This window comes from Chelonus insularis, unplaced genomic scaffold (genome assembly GCF_013357705.1).
Source record: "Chelonus insularis isolate UGA/USDA-ARS -01 unplaced genomic scaffold, ASM1335770v1 scaffold_714_pilon, whole genome shotgun sequence".
NCBI classification, from domain to species: Eukaryota; Metazoa; Arthropoda; class Insecta; order Hymenoptera; family Braconidae; genus Chelonus; species Chelonus insularis.
In genome coordinates, this window is record NW_023276795.1 from 2,708,063 (window position 1) to 2,723,011 (window position 14,949).

The following is a 14,949-nucleotide window of genomic DNA, read 5'->3' on the forward strand; positions in this document are numbered from 1 at the left end:
AGACCACTGATACCTCTATTGACACTATTTTCTGTCGGATAAATTCGCAACTTTCGGGGAACTCAATTAATTTTTTTTGTATAGAAAAACTTGTCTGGATATTAAGATGAATGATCAACTAGCTTGTAAATAAATGTAAAAAACGATTTGTTTATTGTTGAAATAAATTTTTTTTAACTGCTAGTGAATATTTGATAATAATAAAAAAGCTTTGGTTATGGACACATTAGTATTTTTAAATTAAATAAATCTCATTTCATTGTAAAGAAAATAGACTGATAAAAATATTAAGGAATTATTATATACAAAATAAGCTACAAAATATTTTTCAATAACTAAAAGCTTCCTTTACCTTTACAAATCTTTTCTATCAGTGTGAGCAACAAAAAATGTTGATTAAATGAAATATTTATGTTGAAATGAGTACAAAAACTTAGCTTTATAAACATGAAACATGTAAGGAAAAATTTATGATTATCAATCTAACGGGGAATTTTTTGATTAATGCGACAAATAATTTGCTTGTCACTTTGCAAGTTATTTCCTCATAGTAGAAACGAAGGTTAAGCACGCGGGAATGTTTACATTCAAGATAAAATAATGTTCTAGTGACAAGTAATTTTTCTTGTCGCATGTCGCACGATCGTCTGACATGTAGAAAGTAGTAAAATAAGCCCTATCGTACCTATATAGCTTATATATCCAGTACATTCGCTAAGCAAAGTTAAGCAAACCAAAAGGGAAGACGCTTACAGGGAAAGAGAATAACGCTTCTGGGGAGTTTCGTGCACCAAGGTGAAAGAGGGAAGAGAATTAATTACCCACGAAGCCTTTTAGAATGCTTTGATGTCCAAAGGGCTTCCGACGGCTCATGTAAGGTCCAAAGCAATCGACTTTGGTCCGTTTCTGCATCAACTTCTAACCCATATGGATAAGCTGATCCATATTGCGAAACCACAAGATCTCGAAAAGTGATACATTCATGAATGTGACAGAATTTTTCATTTTCTCATCATAGAAAACTCTTTACTTCCTTACCACCGTTAATTACTCTGTCATTTATTTATTTATAAACAATAAATAATTTTTTCTTTCTAAGATTAAATTTGTTTTTTCAATTTACCCATGAAACTTGTATTTTTTTAATTAATTTAAATTTTAATAATTACTTTATTTGTTCATTTATTCACTCTCTTTAACACATTATTTATACATATAAAACAAATTTTGTAATCAATAATTTTTTAATTAAATAAAAATTATCTTTAATAGTTTTTAATAATTATCATTCAATAATTACTCAATTAAAATAAATAAATTGATAAATTATTTAACTTGTTTATCATTTAAAAATAATAATAAAATGCAAAAATTTAGGATAAATATGAGTAGAAAAAATAATTTACTGAATGATTAATGATATAATAATAGTCAAGTCATCACTTAATAGCATCTAAACTTCAGCATTACTTAAATTTTTATTTCACTACCACTGATCAATAATTAATCCAAAAGCTATATAACTACTTAAGCAATACTTCAAGTGCATTAACACCACCGGTAAAATGAAAGGCATCCATTATCTACCGAATGGACTAGAATAAAGTAATACAGCCGCATAGATAGCAAGTAATATAGAGAAAGGTAAAAAGGGACGAAAAGTTATCAAAGAGATAACGATCTTTCACTATATTAATGGTCATCGAACTATACATCACATAAGCGACACATCAGGTTAAATAGATAGAAGATAAAGTAATATACAGTCACATATATATATATATAAAGATAATGGATGCATAAAAGCTCTAAGTTTCACTCTTTCTCCTGTTCTGGAATCAATAAAATAAATAGACTATGGTAACTCATGTTTACCAGGCTCTGGCGACGTTATAATCTAACTGGAGCACGAAATGAATGACTGGAGACACGCAAGCGGTGCTTCAAACGAAATTGCTTCTTTACTTACGTTTTAAACAACTTGCACGAAGATGTGGTTTACGTCTTTTGTGACAAAGAATCAGGTAAACGAACTCTAGAAATAATTCTTCACGGCATAAGTCTTAAAAAGAATTATTTTTTTTTTTTTTTGTTAAGGAAAAATTGTAATAAGCATAAGAAAAAGAAAATAATTGCCAAATGCTTGTCACAAAAAATGATTATAATCAGTGAAATTGTGTATTATTAAGTAATTTTTAAAATAATTTTTCTTTAATTATAACTATAATCATCATATTATTAATATCTTTAAATAAAGTAAGATATATTTAAGAGTTGAAGTGAAAAAAATTAATGTTTTTTTCATACACACAAAAATGAAGAGAACATCTAATTACTACCATTACTTATCCACTTGATAATAATAATAATAATAATTTTCTTTTATAAAATAATAACTGAAAATTATTTTTTATATTATCATGATAAAAGAAAATTGGCTAAACCTACACATGCTTTTAATTAAATAAAGAAAGAATGGAAAAAAAAAAATAATAATTTTGTCTGTTGATATTCACTTAGTGTATTTGTAAATCTTATTATATTTTTTATTATAGTTTATGCGAATGTAAAAGTTAACATTTGAAAGAATAGGTAAAGTATTCTTTAAAGGATCATCATTTCTGAAACGTCAGTTTTTAGTGCTTTTACCTTAATAAAAATAATTAACTTAGCAAATGTATTCTTCTATACGTTTGGAGTATGCAGTCACGAGATGAAAGCATAGGACTTGAGTATAAAGAGAAAGCCACAACCCTTTATCATAAGCTATATTTAAAAGAGACAACTAAAGAACGAAGAATTTCGAGATTTACATAAGAATACTCCAGAAGTAAATGTCTTTCGTTGGATTGAATTATTATCATCTAAAATTATCTAAACTTTAAACAAATTTCTCACCAGCCATTTTATCATCTTAAAACAATAAAAAAAAAATTTTTCAATAAACATTTACATCACTTTTTGCACATAAAACTTTAGACAAAATTTTTTTCCAACAGTACGTGTACTGATAGAAAAGATTTGTAATGGTAAAAAATATTTCTTTACGATAAAATAAAATTTATTTATTATAAAACTACTAATATGTTTATAATCAAGGCTTTTTACTATTATAAAATATTTATTAACAGTTAAAAAAATTGATTTTAACAATTAACAGATCGTTTATTTTCAGAATCATAAATCTCTTTTCTTAGTGTAATATTTGTTATGCTAATAAGACCGATATTGATGGAATGTGAATAAACTGAAGATGAATCCTGTTCACTATAGAGTCTCACATTACAGTAAAATCGCAAAGAACTTGAAAAAAAAAAAAAATAAATTGCTCAAAGCATTCAAAATGACGAAAGTAAAATGTTTGCAAGAATAATTGCAATATAAAACAGAGGTATATTGAAGACACGAATGATTTATTGCAACGACGCTGAGATCTATCATTAACTTAACGCTGTGAGGCGCCAGGCGCTCAAACACTATCATTATCGTAAGGTCAAGCCCTTCGTTTTGCCTTCAAGCTATTTCTTTTCCTTTTATATTCATTCTTCATCATTTTGCAAAACCAATCGCCATTTATGAATGTACTTGCAAATGTACAACATATAAAAGAAAAAAAGAAAAACACAATTATCCTGAGTAAAATTCTTTTCAGTTCATGATTTTACACAAAGAAATCATCGAGTGGAAAGCATCAGTCATGCAGTTAGAGATACATCTACGAATGACGTGCTAAATAAATGCTTTGAATATTTTTCCTACCATTTTTGTTCTGTTCTCCAGTTGATTCTGGCATTCGAATGCTAATCTAAGGTCATGTAGATGCTCTCGAGTACCCTCTAGTATCATTCCGAATGCGACATTGTTTCTTTTACTTCCCATTCCCAACTTAGCTCTTGTGGAAGAACGACGATTAATTCCTCGCTTGCTTTGTCTCAATGCAAACCCAACAACCATCGCATTTTTACGGATTTTTGTCGTGGAAAAAAAATTATAGGCAAAAATGTATGTTAAAGATAACTGAGAAAAAAGCATGTCGTATTGAAAGATAATTCTAAAGCTATCTTTATTCCCTACAATTTTTCTTTTATTTTATATAAAATCATTTAAATGATTATTATTATTATTATGATTTATTTTTTTTTTCTAACCACTCATGCACATGCTATAAAATATTTGAAGATCTCTTGAAAGATTTACGAAGGATGTTGACTCCAAATAAATAAATCAGAAATAAATATTTAAATGTTGTATAAAAAAATTGACAAACTTGAATAAGAAATAACGATGCAAAAAAAAACAAGATAACAATGTATAGAAAAAATAAAATACTGACGAATTATATACCATAATACTCGAGGCTGCAGGATTAATGTAACAGAAAATCTCAAAAATGTACAAATAAATATATATCAACGAGAATCTGAAAAGTGAGGAATAACGTGAGCTTTGGTTGAGTGCTATTGAGAGATTAAAAAGTGCGCGATGTATGTGCATGCCTGAAAATCTCTTGCTCTCATTCGTATCGTACTCAACTAGCATTAATACGGATCAACATGTTCGTCGGATGTGAACCTGAAGAGTTCGATTAGTCAATAGAGAAGCATTTTGACCAAAAAAAAAAAAATCTTCCTTATTTTCTCATATTTTTAATTTTTTGTAAAATGAATTTTTCCAATTATTTATTTCTTAAGATATTTCAATCGCTCTGGGTCGTATCAAAAGAAAAGGCCCAAGGCCCTTGGAAATAAAATGAATATTTTCTATTAAATATAAACATTATCAATAAATATTATTTTCAAGGTCCCTGGATGCATTTTGGGGTTAAAAAAGAAATAATCTTTAATCCTTTTCTATCATCTGCTCGTTATTTTAATAATTATGATGATTATACTTTCAAAATTTTTTCATGATAATCGAGGATATGAAGGGCGGGTTGAGAAGTTAATTCCAATGGTATATTTTATTTCAAGTGGAAAGCTTATTTCCACTATGAAGATGAAGAGAAAGAAAAAAAAAAAAAGAGAAAGAGTATGAGGAATCATGGAAGAAGAAAGGGATGAGGAGGAAGTGGTCGTCGGACTAACTCGCATTCTCTGTACCAACGGTATGTACTTGCTCACGGGATAAAATCTGCCTATTGTTCTTCTTTTCGTGAAAAGAAAAGCGACCGCGTGCGTTGCCGGCTTACTTTACATGAGATAAACCGAGGGACTTTCGTGAACGCTTAATGTCCTCTTCTCCACTTTCCTATCTCTTGTCCGCGAATACCAAATATATATATGTACATTTTCAAATGCACGAGAATTTTAGTATTTTCCCTACTTGTATTGTATGAAAAGGATAATATACAAAAAGCTGTTCGTATACTTGTGATTCATAATCTACTTATAACAACAAAAAATTATCAAATATTCAATTGAAAATTTCCCTCTGTTGTTTAATCATAAATAATTCAAAGTATTTCCGGAAAAATGGAATAAAATATTACGGTTTTAATTTCGGGTCTTTAGAAAGATTTTGTTCAAGTACATACTCATAAACATACACTCACTAGTGTTGAGCCACGACCGGCCAGGTAAAACATAAACCGAGACAATAGCCGCTCAAGGCGATCTTGAAATGGCCGCCATTAAAGACGCATTCGCGTTCTCTATCTATATTCTCTCGTCAATAAAGCTCTAGGGCTTGAATTCTCTTCGTAGAGGACCATCAGATATTGTCTGATATGAGTTATATTAATTATTTGATAGATGCGATATGATATTTTAAACAGTTTTATATTTAAAAAAATTCATAAAATGATTTATATTATAATAGTCTTCATTAATATCCGCTATTCTCTTTATTAAAGTAACCAGTATCGATTGATCAATATCGATAATAATCGTTTAGCAATATTTTTCGGTCATTGAATGTAAATTAACCAAGTCAATAAAAACCAACTGAAGGTTGTCTTGATTTTAATTTTAAAAAATTTTCATTCAATACAGTTTAAATTATTGTTATTTCTTGAAATACTTTTTCTTATAAATTCTCATTTCATCGATATTAATCATTCTTATATTTGAATATATTTCATTCATTTTTTCCAAGAAATTGCGTTCAAGATGATTATCAGTATTTATGCTAAACCTTACATGATAAAAAAAAAAGCACCAGAAATTTTTTGGGCGTATCCGTTTGAAAAGATTAATTTTGTTTTCACTTTACTCAATCATAAGGTAATTAATTAACCAGATGTTGGTTGGAAAAATTTCAAAAAAAGCATATAATCTTTTTTTAACGTCACCAAATCTCCAACATGAGGATAATAAATATTCTCACGGCAAAGTAACACCTGTCGGTCTCAATTGCAAACGAATCAAAAACTTTCACCACTCGGTCAAAAGCTGAATTCACGAGGATCCATCTCTATTACCTTACATGCCGGTCACTTACGAACGAAAACGAACGATCGAAAATTGCAGCTTGAGGGGTCCAAACATGAGTGTAATACTCGCCGACTCTTCGAGGCGGAGAACTTTCAGATGACCTGAGGGTGAGGGAGGTTTCCGGTCAAGAATATATGGAGGGCCGTGTACGAAACGTGAAAGAAGTCAAGAAGAGAAAGAGAGAAAGCCAACCGAGTTTCAAGTAAGTAATAAGCACCTGCCCGCCTTTGGATGCGAGGCACTTGATTCATTTCGCGGTAAGTACAGAGCACGTCCGTGCGACGCCTTGGGCTACTTTTCGGCGCTCGTGAAGCAACTCGAGGAATCCTCTGAGGTATGCTAATGTCCTCGTGCAATGTCGAGTAAACAACAAACGTGCACGTGCATCCAACAAACTTCTTCATCATCTTATGTACTAAATATTTATTTTCTGATCAATATTTGATTTGTAAAAACAACATCATCTATTTTATGATTAGTCACGATCTGACTTTTCATATTATCTCGAACTTATTTATAAAAATATTTTTTAAAACTCCCCATTAAGAAGTTATTGTAATGGGTTCTATTTTTACAATTCATAATTTTATCATATCAATAATCGCAATTCGTTATAAACAAAAAAAAAAATATTTTACATTTTCATCAAGAAACCCAACTTGATAAAATCTCTATAAACACGTAAAAAAAAAAAAAATAAAACATTTACTCTACTAAATATTGTATTAAAAACCGAGTTTTGATTGAACTTTTTTTTAATAAAAGAACTCTATTAAACTGACCAATGTTTCAACTGTATATAACTCTTTCATTTTGAATTTTTTTTCGTTATTCCACTTCATAAGTCACGTGCACTTGTCTCATCTAAAAGTCCACAAGCTACTGAAGCACACGTGCGAATTGAATGTGTGATAAATCAATTTATTTTCTATCGACGAGAAAGAAAAATCGAGTAACGAGGTTATCATTTCTTCCTGAGGGCATGAAAGAAAGAAAGAAAACGTTTGGTTGATCTAGTAAAGATGACGTAGATCTAGACGAGAAATTATTTTAGTGGTTATGGAAGATAATGGTCAGACACAAGTGGACGTGGAAAATGTTTGACAGAAAATATATCCAAAAGTTTGACATGTCAATACTCGAAACATGTCGTGTATAAATTACATATGAAGTAGTGATCAAATACGAGAGTGACTTTTAGATAAATTCACCCTGAAAATTTTGCAATATTGACGTCATTTGAACGCCAGAATATATCCATCGTATTTCCAATAATTCAAATAAAAATACTACGATGGAATAAAAATAAAAAAATAATTAAACGAATCAGTTACTTTTCTATAAATAGAAAATAAAAAAATATTTTATACAAATAAATATGTAGCATATAAACCAAAGTTGTTTACAATTTTATTAAAGTAAAAAATAAGAGATAAATTACGAAACAATCTAACAAAGTTCACCACAGAAACTGTGAAATAATCAATAAAACAGCAGATACATCGGTTTATTTCTTGAGAAGCAGAATTTTAACCCTCATAAAAATTCTTATGTCTAGAGAAAAGTACTGCATTTCCAGTCTGAAACAATACTGTCAGATACTGGGGGAAAATATAAACTAGATGGTTTCACGGGCAATGTGCAAAGAAGAAGGAGAGACAGTACAATATGGAGCAATGCACAACACTTCATCCTTTTACGAACAGAAACAACGAGGCAGGTGTTTATACACTGGAATGTTGAATGTTGAAGTAAATGTTCCATGGACTCTCAAGTACGAATATTTACGCCAAGTGTGAGTACACCAGAAACATTTTATTCTTGTAATAAAGTTCCGATTAGGCTAAATTCACAGTCCATTGCAGTGTTGAATGCTAGTGAAACATCTACAGAATCATTTTCTCTTCTCTTCAGCTTGCTAATTCATTCAACGCAATCGTTAAAAATATTTTCATGCTTCAATACTGCTTGATGCTCTTCCAAAATATGAAATTATGGATGTTTTCCAGAAAATAAGAGAATTAACATCTTTGCGAATTGCATCCAATTTACTCCCTCACATTTAATTTAAAAAAAAAACAACAAATTAAAATCTACCAACAAACAAAGAGAAATAAAATATCAAATGACATAATGAAACAAAAAAAAATAGATATTCTCATTATTCTGCAGTTACTTTTACGATTCGTTTATTAAGCAATAACACAAGCTACTCACGTTGATAATCATCCCCTGAAATCGGCATTTTAAAAAAGCAATGTGCAAAAATAATAAAAATAATACAAAGCTTGATAGATCAAACAAACGGACGATTGGATTATTTTTATTATTGTTAATGGCAACGGCACGGTCAGGTTTGGTTTCACAAAGCCTTCACTAGTAAAATCAATTCTCTTTTACTCACTCCCACACACGTAGGTCGACGTGCCGCGCCTATAGACCCTACCCCAAACCCTCTCTGATAGTTTCTGGCATGGATACAGGTATCGAATACTGGATGCCAGTGAGGAATGAGAGGGATACGGCATTAGTATCTCTGTCGATCGAAATTCGCACAACTCTACCAAATCATTTGTCCATTAGTATGCCAGGCACCGATTGCAATAGGCATAACGCTTCGATGAGACGAAATTGCGACACGTCGAATTATTTCCCATTAAATAGAGACAGCTGTAATTTTTTTTTTTTTTTAGTTTTTCAATTATATTGAAATAATTGATACACATGAAAGAACAAAAGAAAAAAAAATCTACACCAATAGGAAGAAGTCAACAAGAGACAGAAAAAAAAAAGGAAGAGTTGATTTTTTTTATGAAATTAACACTGGGTGGTTGTTTCAAACAAATAGTAGTCATTAAAGTTGTAAAGTATAGGATTGCTTTTTAGCCTTTTTCTACATTTTGCTTTTTTTATGCATGAAATGACTACAGGTAAATTATAATATTCACTACAACACCTGACAATTGAATTTTATTTTTTATTTATATGTAATGATAGTATTAAATGATATTTCATATTATAGAAAATTAATAATGATGTAATTTTAGTCATACTTCCTGATAAATTTAATCGCAAACAAGTAATCAAGCATCAAAGCAAAGATTATAAATATTCAATATTAGTTTCATAATTATTCAAAAGATTCTATCACTCTAGTAAATAAACAAGCAAAAAAAAAGGAATAAAATTGAATAAAGTTATTGTTCTTTGTTTTATCCGATGGAGTATTACGTAAAATAAATAATAAATAATTTATATTGGTGTAATAACTGTAATTACATAGGATTCTTAATTTTCTCGTATGCTAATGATAAAAGACGAAGGGCCACCCATTGAGAGCTTATGAATTATTAATTGAGAATTATACCCTACGACTCTGCGAATTATTCATTGAAGCTAAAGGACTATACTCTCACTCTGTTGTAGCCAAACAAAAATTAAATATCTGAATGCACGTTTGAAAAATGTCAGTGTTACTATACCGTTTTATAAGATTTAATCTTACTCATTTAATGATAATGTAAATAAATCAAATCAATTCCTGAGCTATTAATTACACCTGAATTAACAAATTAAGAAAATAAATTACAAAAAAATACAATTTTCATTAAAATATTGTTTTAATAATTATCTAAAATTAGAATGTTTAGAAGAATTGAAAGAGATTTTATCTAATAAATTAATTGTGCAAAAAGATTTCGAATTGATGAAATGTTCTTTTTCCATTTAAAATTATTCAAATCAATGGGAAGATTTAAGAAGAAATGTTTATCGATCATTCAGCTGATGATTTATTCACCACTTATTCATCAGTAAAAGCTAGACAATGAAAACAAGTGGAATAAGAACGTAAGTAACTTAGAGACTAACAGGAAAAAGAGAATGAGAATTGCAGACACGGCGCGAAAATGAAATGAATTGATGAAGCATTCGTGAGTTCTTTACGTCAACGACCCAGAGAAGTAAATTTAATTCTATTAAGTCGATTCTATGCAAATCAAACAAACATTTTCTTCTTATTTTATCCTTTAACTGGGCAATTTTCATTTAGAAGTACCCTTCACTCATAAGAAATGCAAAGAAATGAACACGAAAGAGGAGAAAAAATGGAAAACTAACTAATGACTTGTTAGTTAATGAAGTAATAATAATTATCCTGTAATTATTTCGCAGGTAGAAGAAAGGTCACATGGTTAATCTTGTTCAAGAGCTACGATATTTACCAAAATGACATAATTCGCGTGCACCAAGGCAATTGACCGTAATTAAATGGAATTAAGTCGACGTATTCCGAGAGAAGATGGCCGTTTACATGGGTCCGTGCCTCCGGTTCCCCAACAATAAAATAAATTTGCATGCGAGACAACCTGTCCTGCGTACGTAGTCCAACTTAAACGTCCAGCTCCACCACGTATACTCATTCATTATGTCAGACTGATTGTGTTTAATCATTGTCTCGCCGAAGACCAGAAAAATTCATGCCAATTTGTTAAACATATTTCAACATCAGTGATCAAAAGCCGTTTAAATTAACACTCAACGACCTGGAATATTTAGACCTAATGAGTGATACATTTTCCAATGTGATCAATACCTACAATTAAAAAAAAAAAAAATTAATTGTACAATCATCAAATGTTCGTAAAAAAAAATCTTTTACCTTTTTTTAGAAAACAGAACATCCAAACAAATTTAATAGAATGATAAAAAAAACATCTCTAGTATTTTATTGGCATGAGTAAAATGTTTTCTAAAAAATTGAATTGTATTTCCCAAAGAGAGAATAGTTCAAACTAATCTCCATGAAGAATAGATACAATATTAAAGTTTAGAGTAGCAAAAAAATGGAAAAAAGGCAAAAAACTTCTTGCCTATGGATCAGTTAGATTGAATTAGTCGTTGGACCTACCACCACTCTACTCAGCTCTACTACTAGCTCAGAGTAACAAACCGAGGCAATTAACAATCAATCACAGAAGCCTTTCGCGTCATTGAAATGACGTCAAACATTGTATTTGTGTAATTGTCCATTTATTCCCGTTTCTCGTCTGTCACCTGACAAATTGCGAAGCTGCTGTTAAACCCCCTCATCTCCAACCCTACACTATCTACATAGTAGATACTATATTTGCGAATGATACCAAACTCCCACGCAACTTCCCACGCATTTTCCTGTCAATCGCGAACGAATTGTCCGTTGGTTATATTAATTAGCGCTACATCCTGTGGGAATCGTTGTCAGTAATTGCGACTGTCTAAACGATTGACACGGTAGCATACGTTTATGAATTCAAAAAACTTTTTAAACTAAATTAAACTATTTAATTATTGTCAAGCTTTGTTAAACTCACCAAGTTTCAATTTAGTTAAATATAAATTTTGTTATATCAAAAAATAAAAGTTTTATAATTCATTTTATATCTCACTATGAGCTTCATTATCTTGATATCATTTCCCGTATTTATCTTTCAACAAAATTTTTGGATATAATTAAAAATTGTTTTTAATTACATTGTTTTCAAGTTTTCATACTTTCATTCATAACTCTCATAATAATCGCGTAAATCATAATTTTGTTTTTTACAATTCTTGAAAAAATCACTCACGAGAAGCATTGCATCTCTACTACTAAATGCCCAAGCCATTAGCGTAATTGCATTTTATTTAGTAATTACTTTAATTAGCAAGTGAATCAACGACTTTGGCGCAGTACCGACAAGTCTCCGTTGAAAACGGCTAAAATGAGAGAAACGCTATTGAAAAAAAAAGAATTAACGTGAGAAGGAATCGTACGGAGAATGCAAGGTAAGACAGAGTTGAAAGAGACGAGAAGGAATTAATTAATGAAATAGCCTTAAGGGATAAGGCGTAAAAACAAATGAAAATCGGTAGAAGTTGAACGATTAAAATAAGTGGAATAAGTAACTAAATGCAGACAATTTAAATAAAACGGGTACTGTAGACTATGTGTCGAAATAAAATAAATAATTTCTATATTTTGTAAACGATCTACTCTTTTCTTGAATTTCTTGCTCGATAACGGCAATTAATAGCGATTCATCAATTTTATCGCCATAAAATTTATAAAAAATTTTTAATTACCTGAAATAAAAATTTATTGTTGTTAATAAAACAAAAAAAAGTTTATTAATATGTAAATAATTTAGTTGAATACATTTTTCTTCATTGAAAAAAAAGAAAAATGTAATATTCATATCAATATTTTTAAATAAGAATGATACCTTAATTCGTTTTCACTTTTATTTTGATGATAGGTCAAGGTAGTTCTTTGATTTGTGACATAATAACAACACGATTCGTAGAATTTATCCGGAGCAGATAGCTCGTCTCACCAAATGTAAACACAACACATCACTCTCACACATACACACACGACACTCCCGGAAAATAAGCGGGACTCTGAAATGAACAAAAAAAAGTAAAATAAATATTAAGAATGAAAAAAATTATATTAGTGAATCATTATACAGTATTGAAAGAATATTTCAGTATCATTATGTAAAAACATCGCATAAAATCTATAACAAAATTGAATAAATTACTGACGCTCAAAACGACGCCGGGCAGCGGCCATTTTTTTTTTACTGAGCCGTCATTTGAGAGTAGCAAATAAAATTTTTTTGCAAAAATATATTTAATTTACTCTCAAAACTATTTGGATTAATTAAAAACAGTTATTAAAACAAAATTTTTGCATTTATTAACCAATTTTTGGAGTTTTATTATAAATTTCTTAAGGATGCCGCAGCGTTTCTATAGCGTTCAACATCCCAATTATTATATCATAATGATTTACGTTTGAAAAGTGCATTTTTCGAAAAAATCTTTAATTCAAAACATGCTTTATCACTAATGAAATAAAAATATTCATGTGATATTAATCATTTTGGAGATATTTCTGGAAAAAAATGCCATTAAATACGGAACACTTACCACACGACCAACCGCTGTGAGGTCCCGCTTCACTTAGCGAATAGAGATGCGCGCGCAGTTCTGCTCCAATCAGATCGACTAATAATCGATTTTCGCAAAGATAATCGATTATTCGAAATTAATCGAAATAATAGAATTACATTGGAGTCATGAACGTAGTCATTATTAGTATTCAATCAATATTATGTTATCAAAATTCAATAAGTAATTAGTTCATCGTTAAATTGTTAATACAATTACTCTAAAAAAATTTTAATATTGATAAAATATAATTGTGGTTATTTATTTAAAAAAAAAATTCATTTGTGGCAAAAGACTCCCATGAACAAGCAAATTTAAGATGTGCGAATGCATTAATGATAATGTTAAATGTATGTATATCTTCTTCCCTTCTTTCCCTTCTATAAAAGGGTGTCTTTAAGACATATTTATAACTCCTTCCTTCCTGTAGTGTACGTCTTGGTGCGCTCTGATGAATGCTCACCCTCCTTTACTTTAAGTTTATTAAACTTACTTGCTTGAAATTATGAATAATTCCAAGCCATTGTACTGTTCCATCACTCCACAACTTGGAATAATTATCATCAGAGTTTCTTATTATTTCTAAATCCAAAACCCTAATCTCGTTAATTTTTCTCATCTCTGAAATAACTTTGCTGAGTTTATCTTCTGTTAAATACAACTTTATCCTCATATATCATCTGCGTTTTATAGACAAATCTACTTTGTGGCTGATAATCTAGTGAATTGCACGTGCTCCAGCGGAATGTGGTAAAGGGATGTAAATTTTATTCCGTTGACTCGAAGCTAAAGTCCTCGTGAGACTAGGTCTTACCTAGAAGGTCTTCAGAAATTTCACTAGGCTTATGTGAAACACAGTATCGTCATGTTTATCTTACGTTTTCGTTGACTCTTCGTGTCTGCGCGCTCGGGCACGATATTGCCAGCTTTAGAGATTTGATTTCTCGTATAAATATTAATGTACTGAAAGCTCTTGAGTGTCAATGTGACAAGACATCATACAAAACATAAATTAACATCATTTTCATAATATTTATGAAAAACATGGCGATTAAAACAATTATCATAAACAGTATAATTATTCATACATCACAAAGTCTGTACTTAATAATATAAATTCTATACATTTAAAACTTCATGATAAAATAAGCAGAAAGCATTAAATAATAACAGTAATAATAAAAATTAATTGAATATAGTGATAATAAGATTGCTTATCATATTTTATTCTTTCTCAAAGTGATTTTTTCCTCAATAGATTATAATTTTAATAATTCCCAACAGCTACAAAGGTTACCAAGCTTTCCTGTAAAACATAATGACTCAAATCAGTGCTTTTATTATCCTACAGAGTGTGATAAAGCTTGCGTGAGTGATTAAAGGTTAAATAATTATTTTTATCATTTTTCCTTTTACCTTGTCGTAGTTAGAGGAATAATCATGGAATAAATCTTGAATAATAATCTCCATAGTTCTCCTTTCTTAAGTTAAGTTGGCTCAAGACTCAACATTCTAGACGAAAGTTGACGTGAAATGGATCGAT

General features: G+C 29.9%; 1 protein-coding gene across 6 annotated transcripts in view; it reads right to left on the minus strand.

Annotated features, from left to right (window-relative positions):
• The window catches only part of LOC118074029 (LIM/homeobox protein Lhx2), a 180,270-nt gene extending 166,857 nt beyond the window's left edge, over positions 1-13,413 (minus strand). For all 6 annotated transcript variants that reach the window (XM_035094910.1, XM_035094908.1, XM_035094912.1 and 3 more), the window contains exons 1-2: positions 13,386-13,413; positions 12,674-12,851 (exon numbers count right to left, since the gene is read on the minus strand). The gene's annotated coding sequence lies outside the window, so the exon portion shown is untranslated. The remainder of the gene's footprint in view (positions 1-12,673; positions 12,852-13,385) is intronic.
• Positions 13,414-14,949: the final 1,536 nt, after the last annotated feature.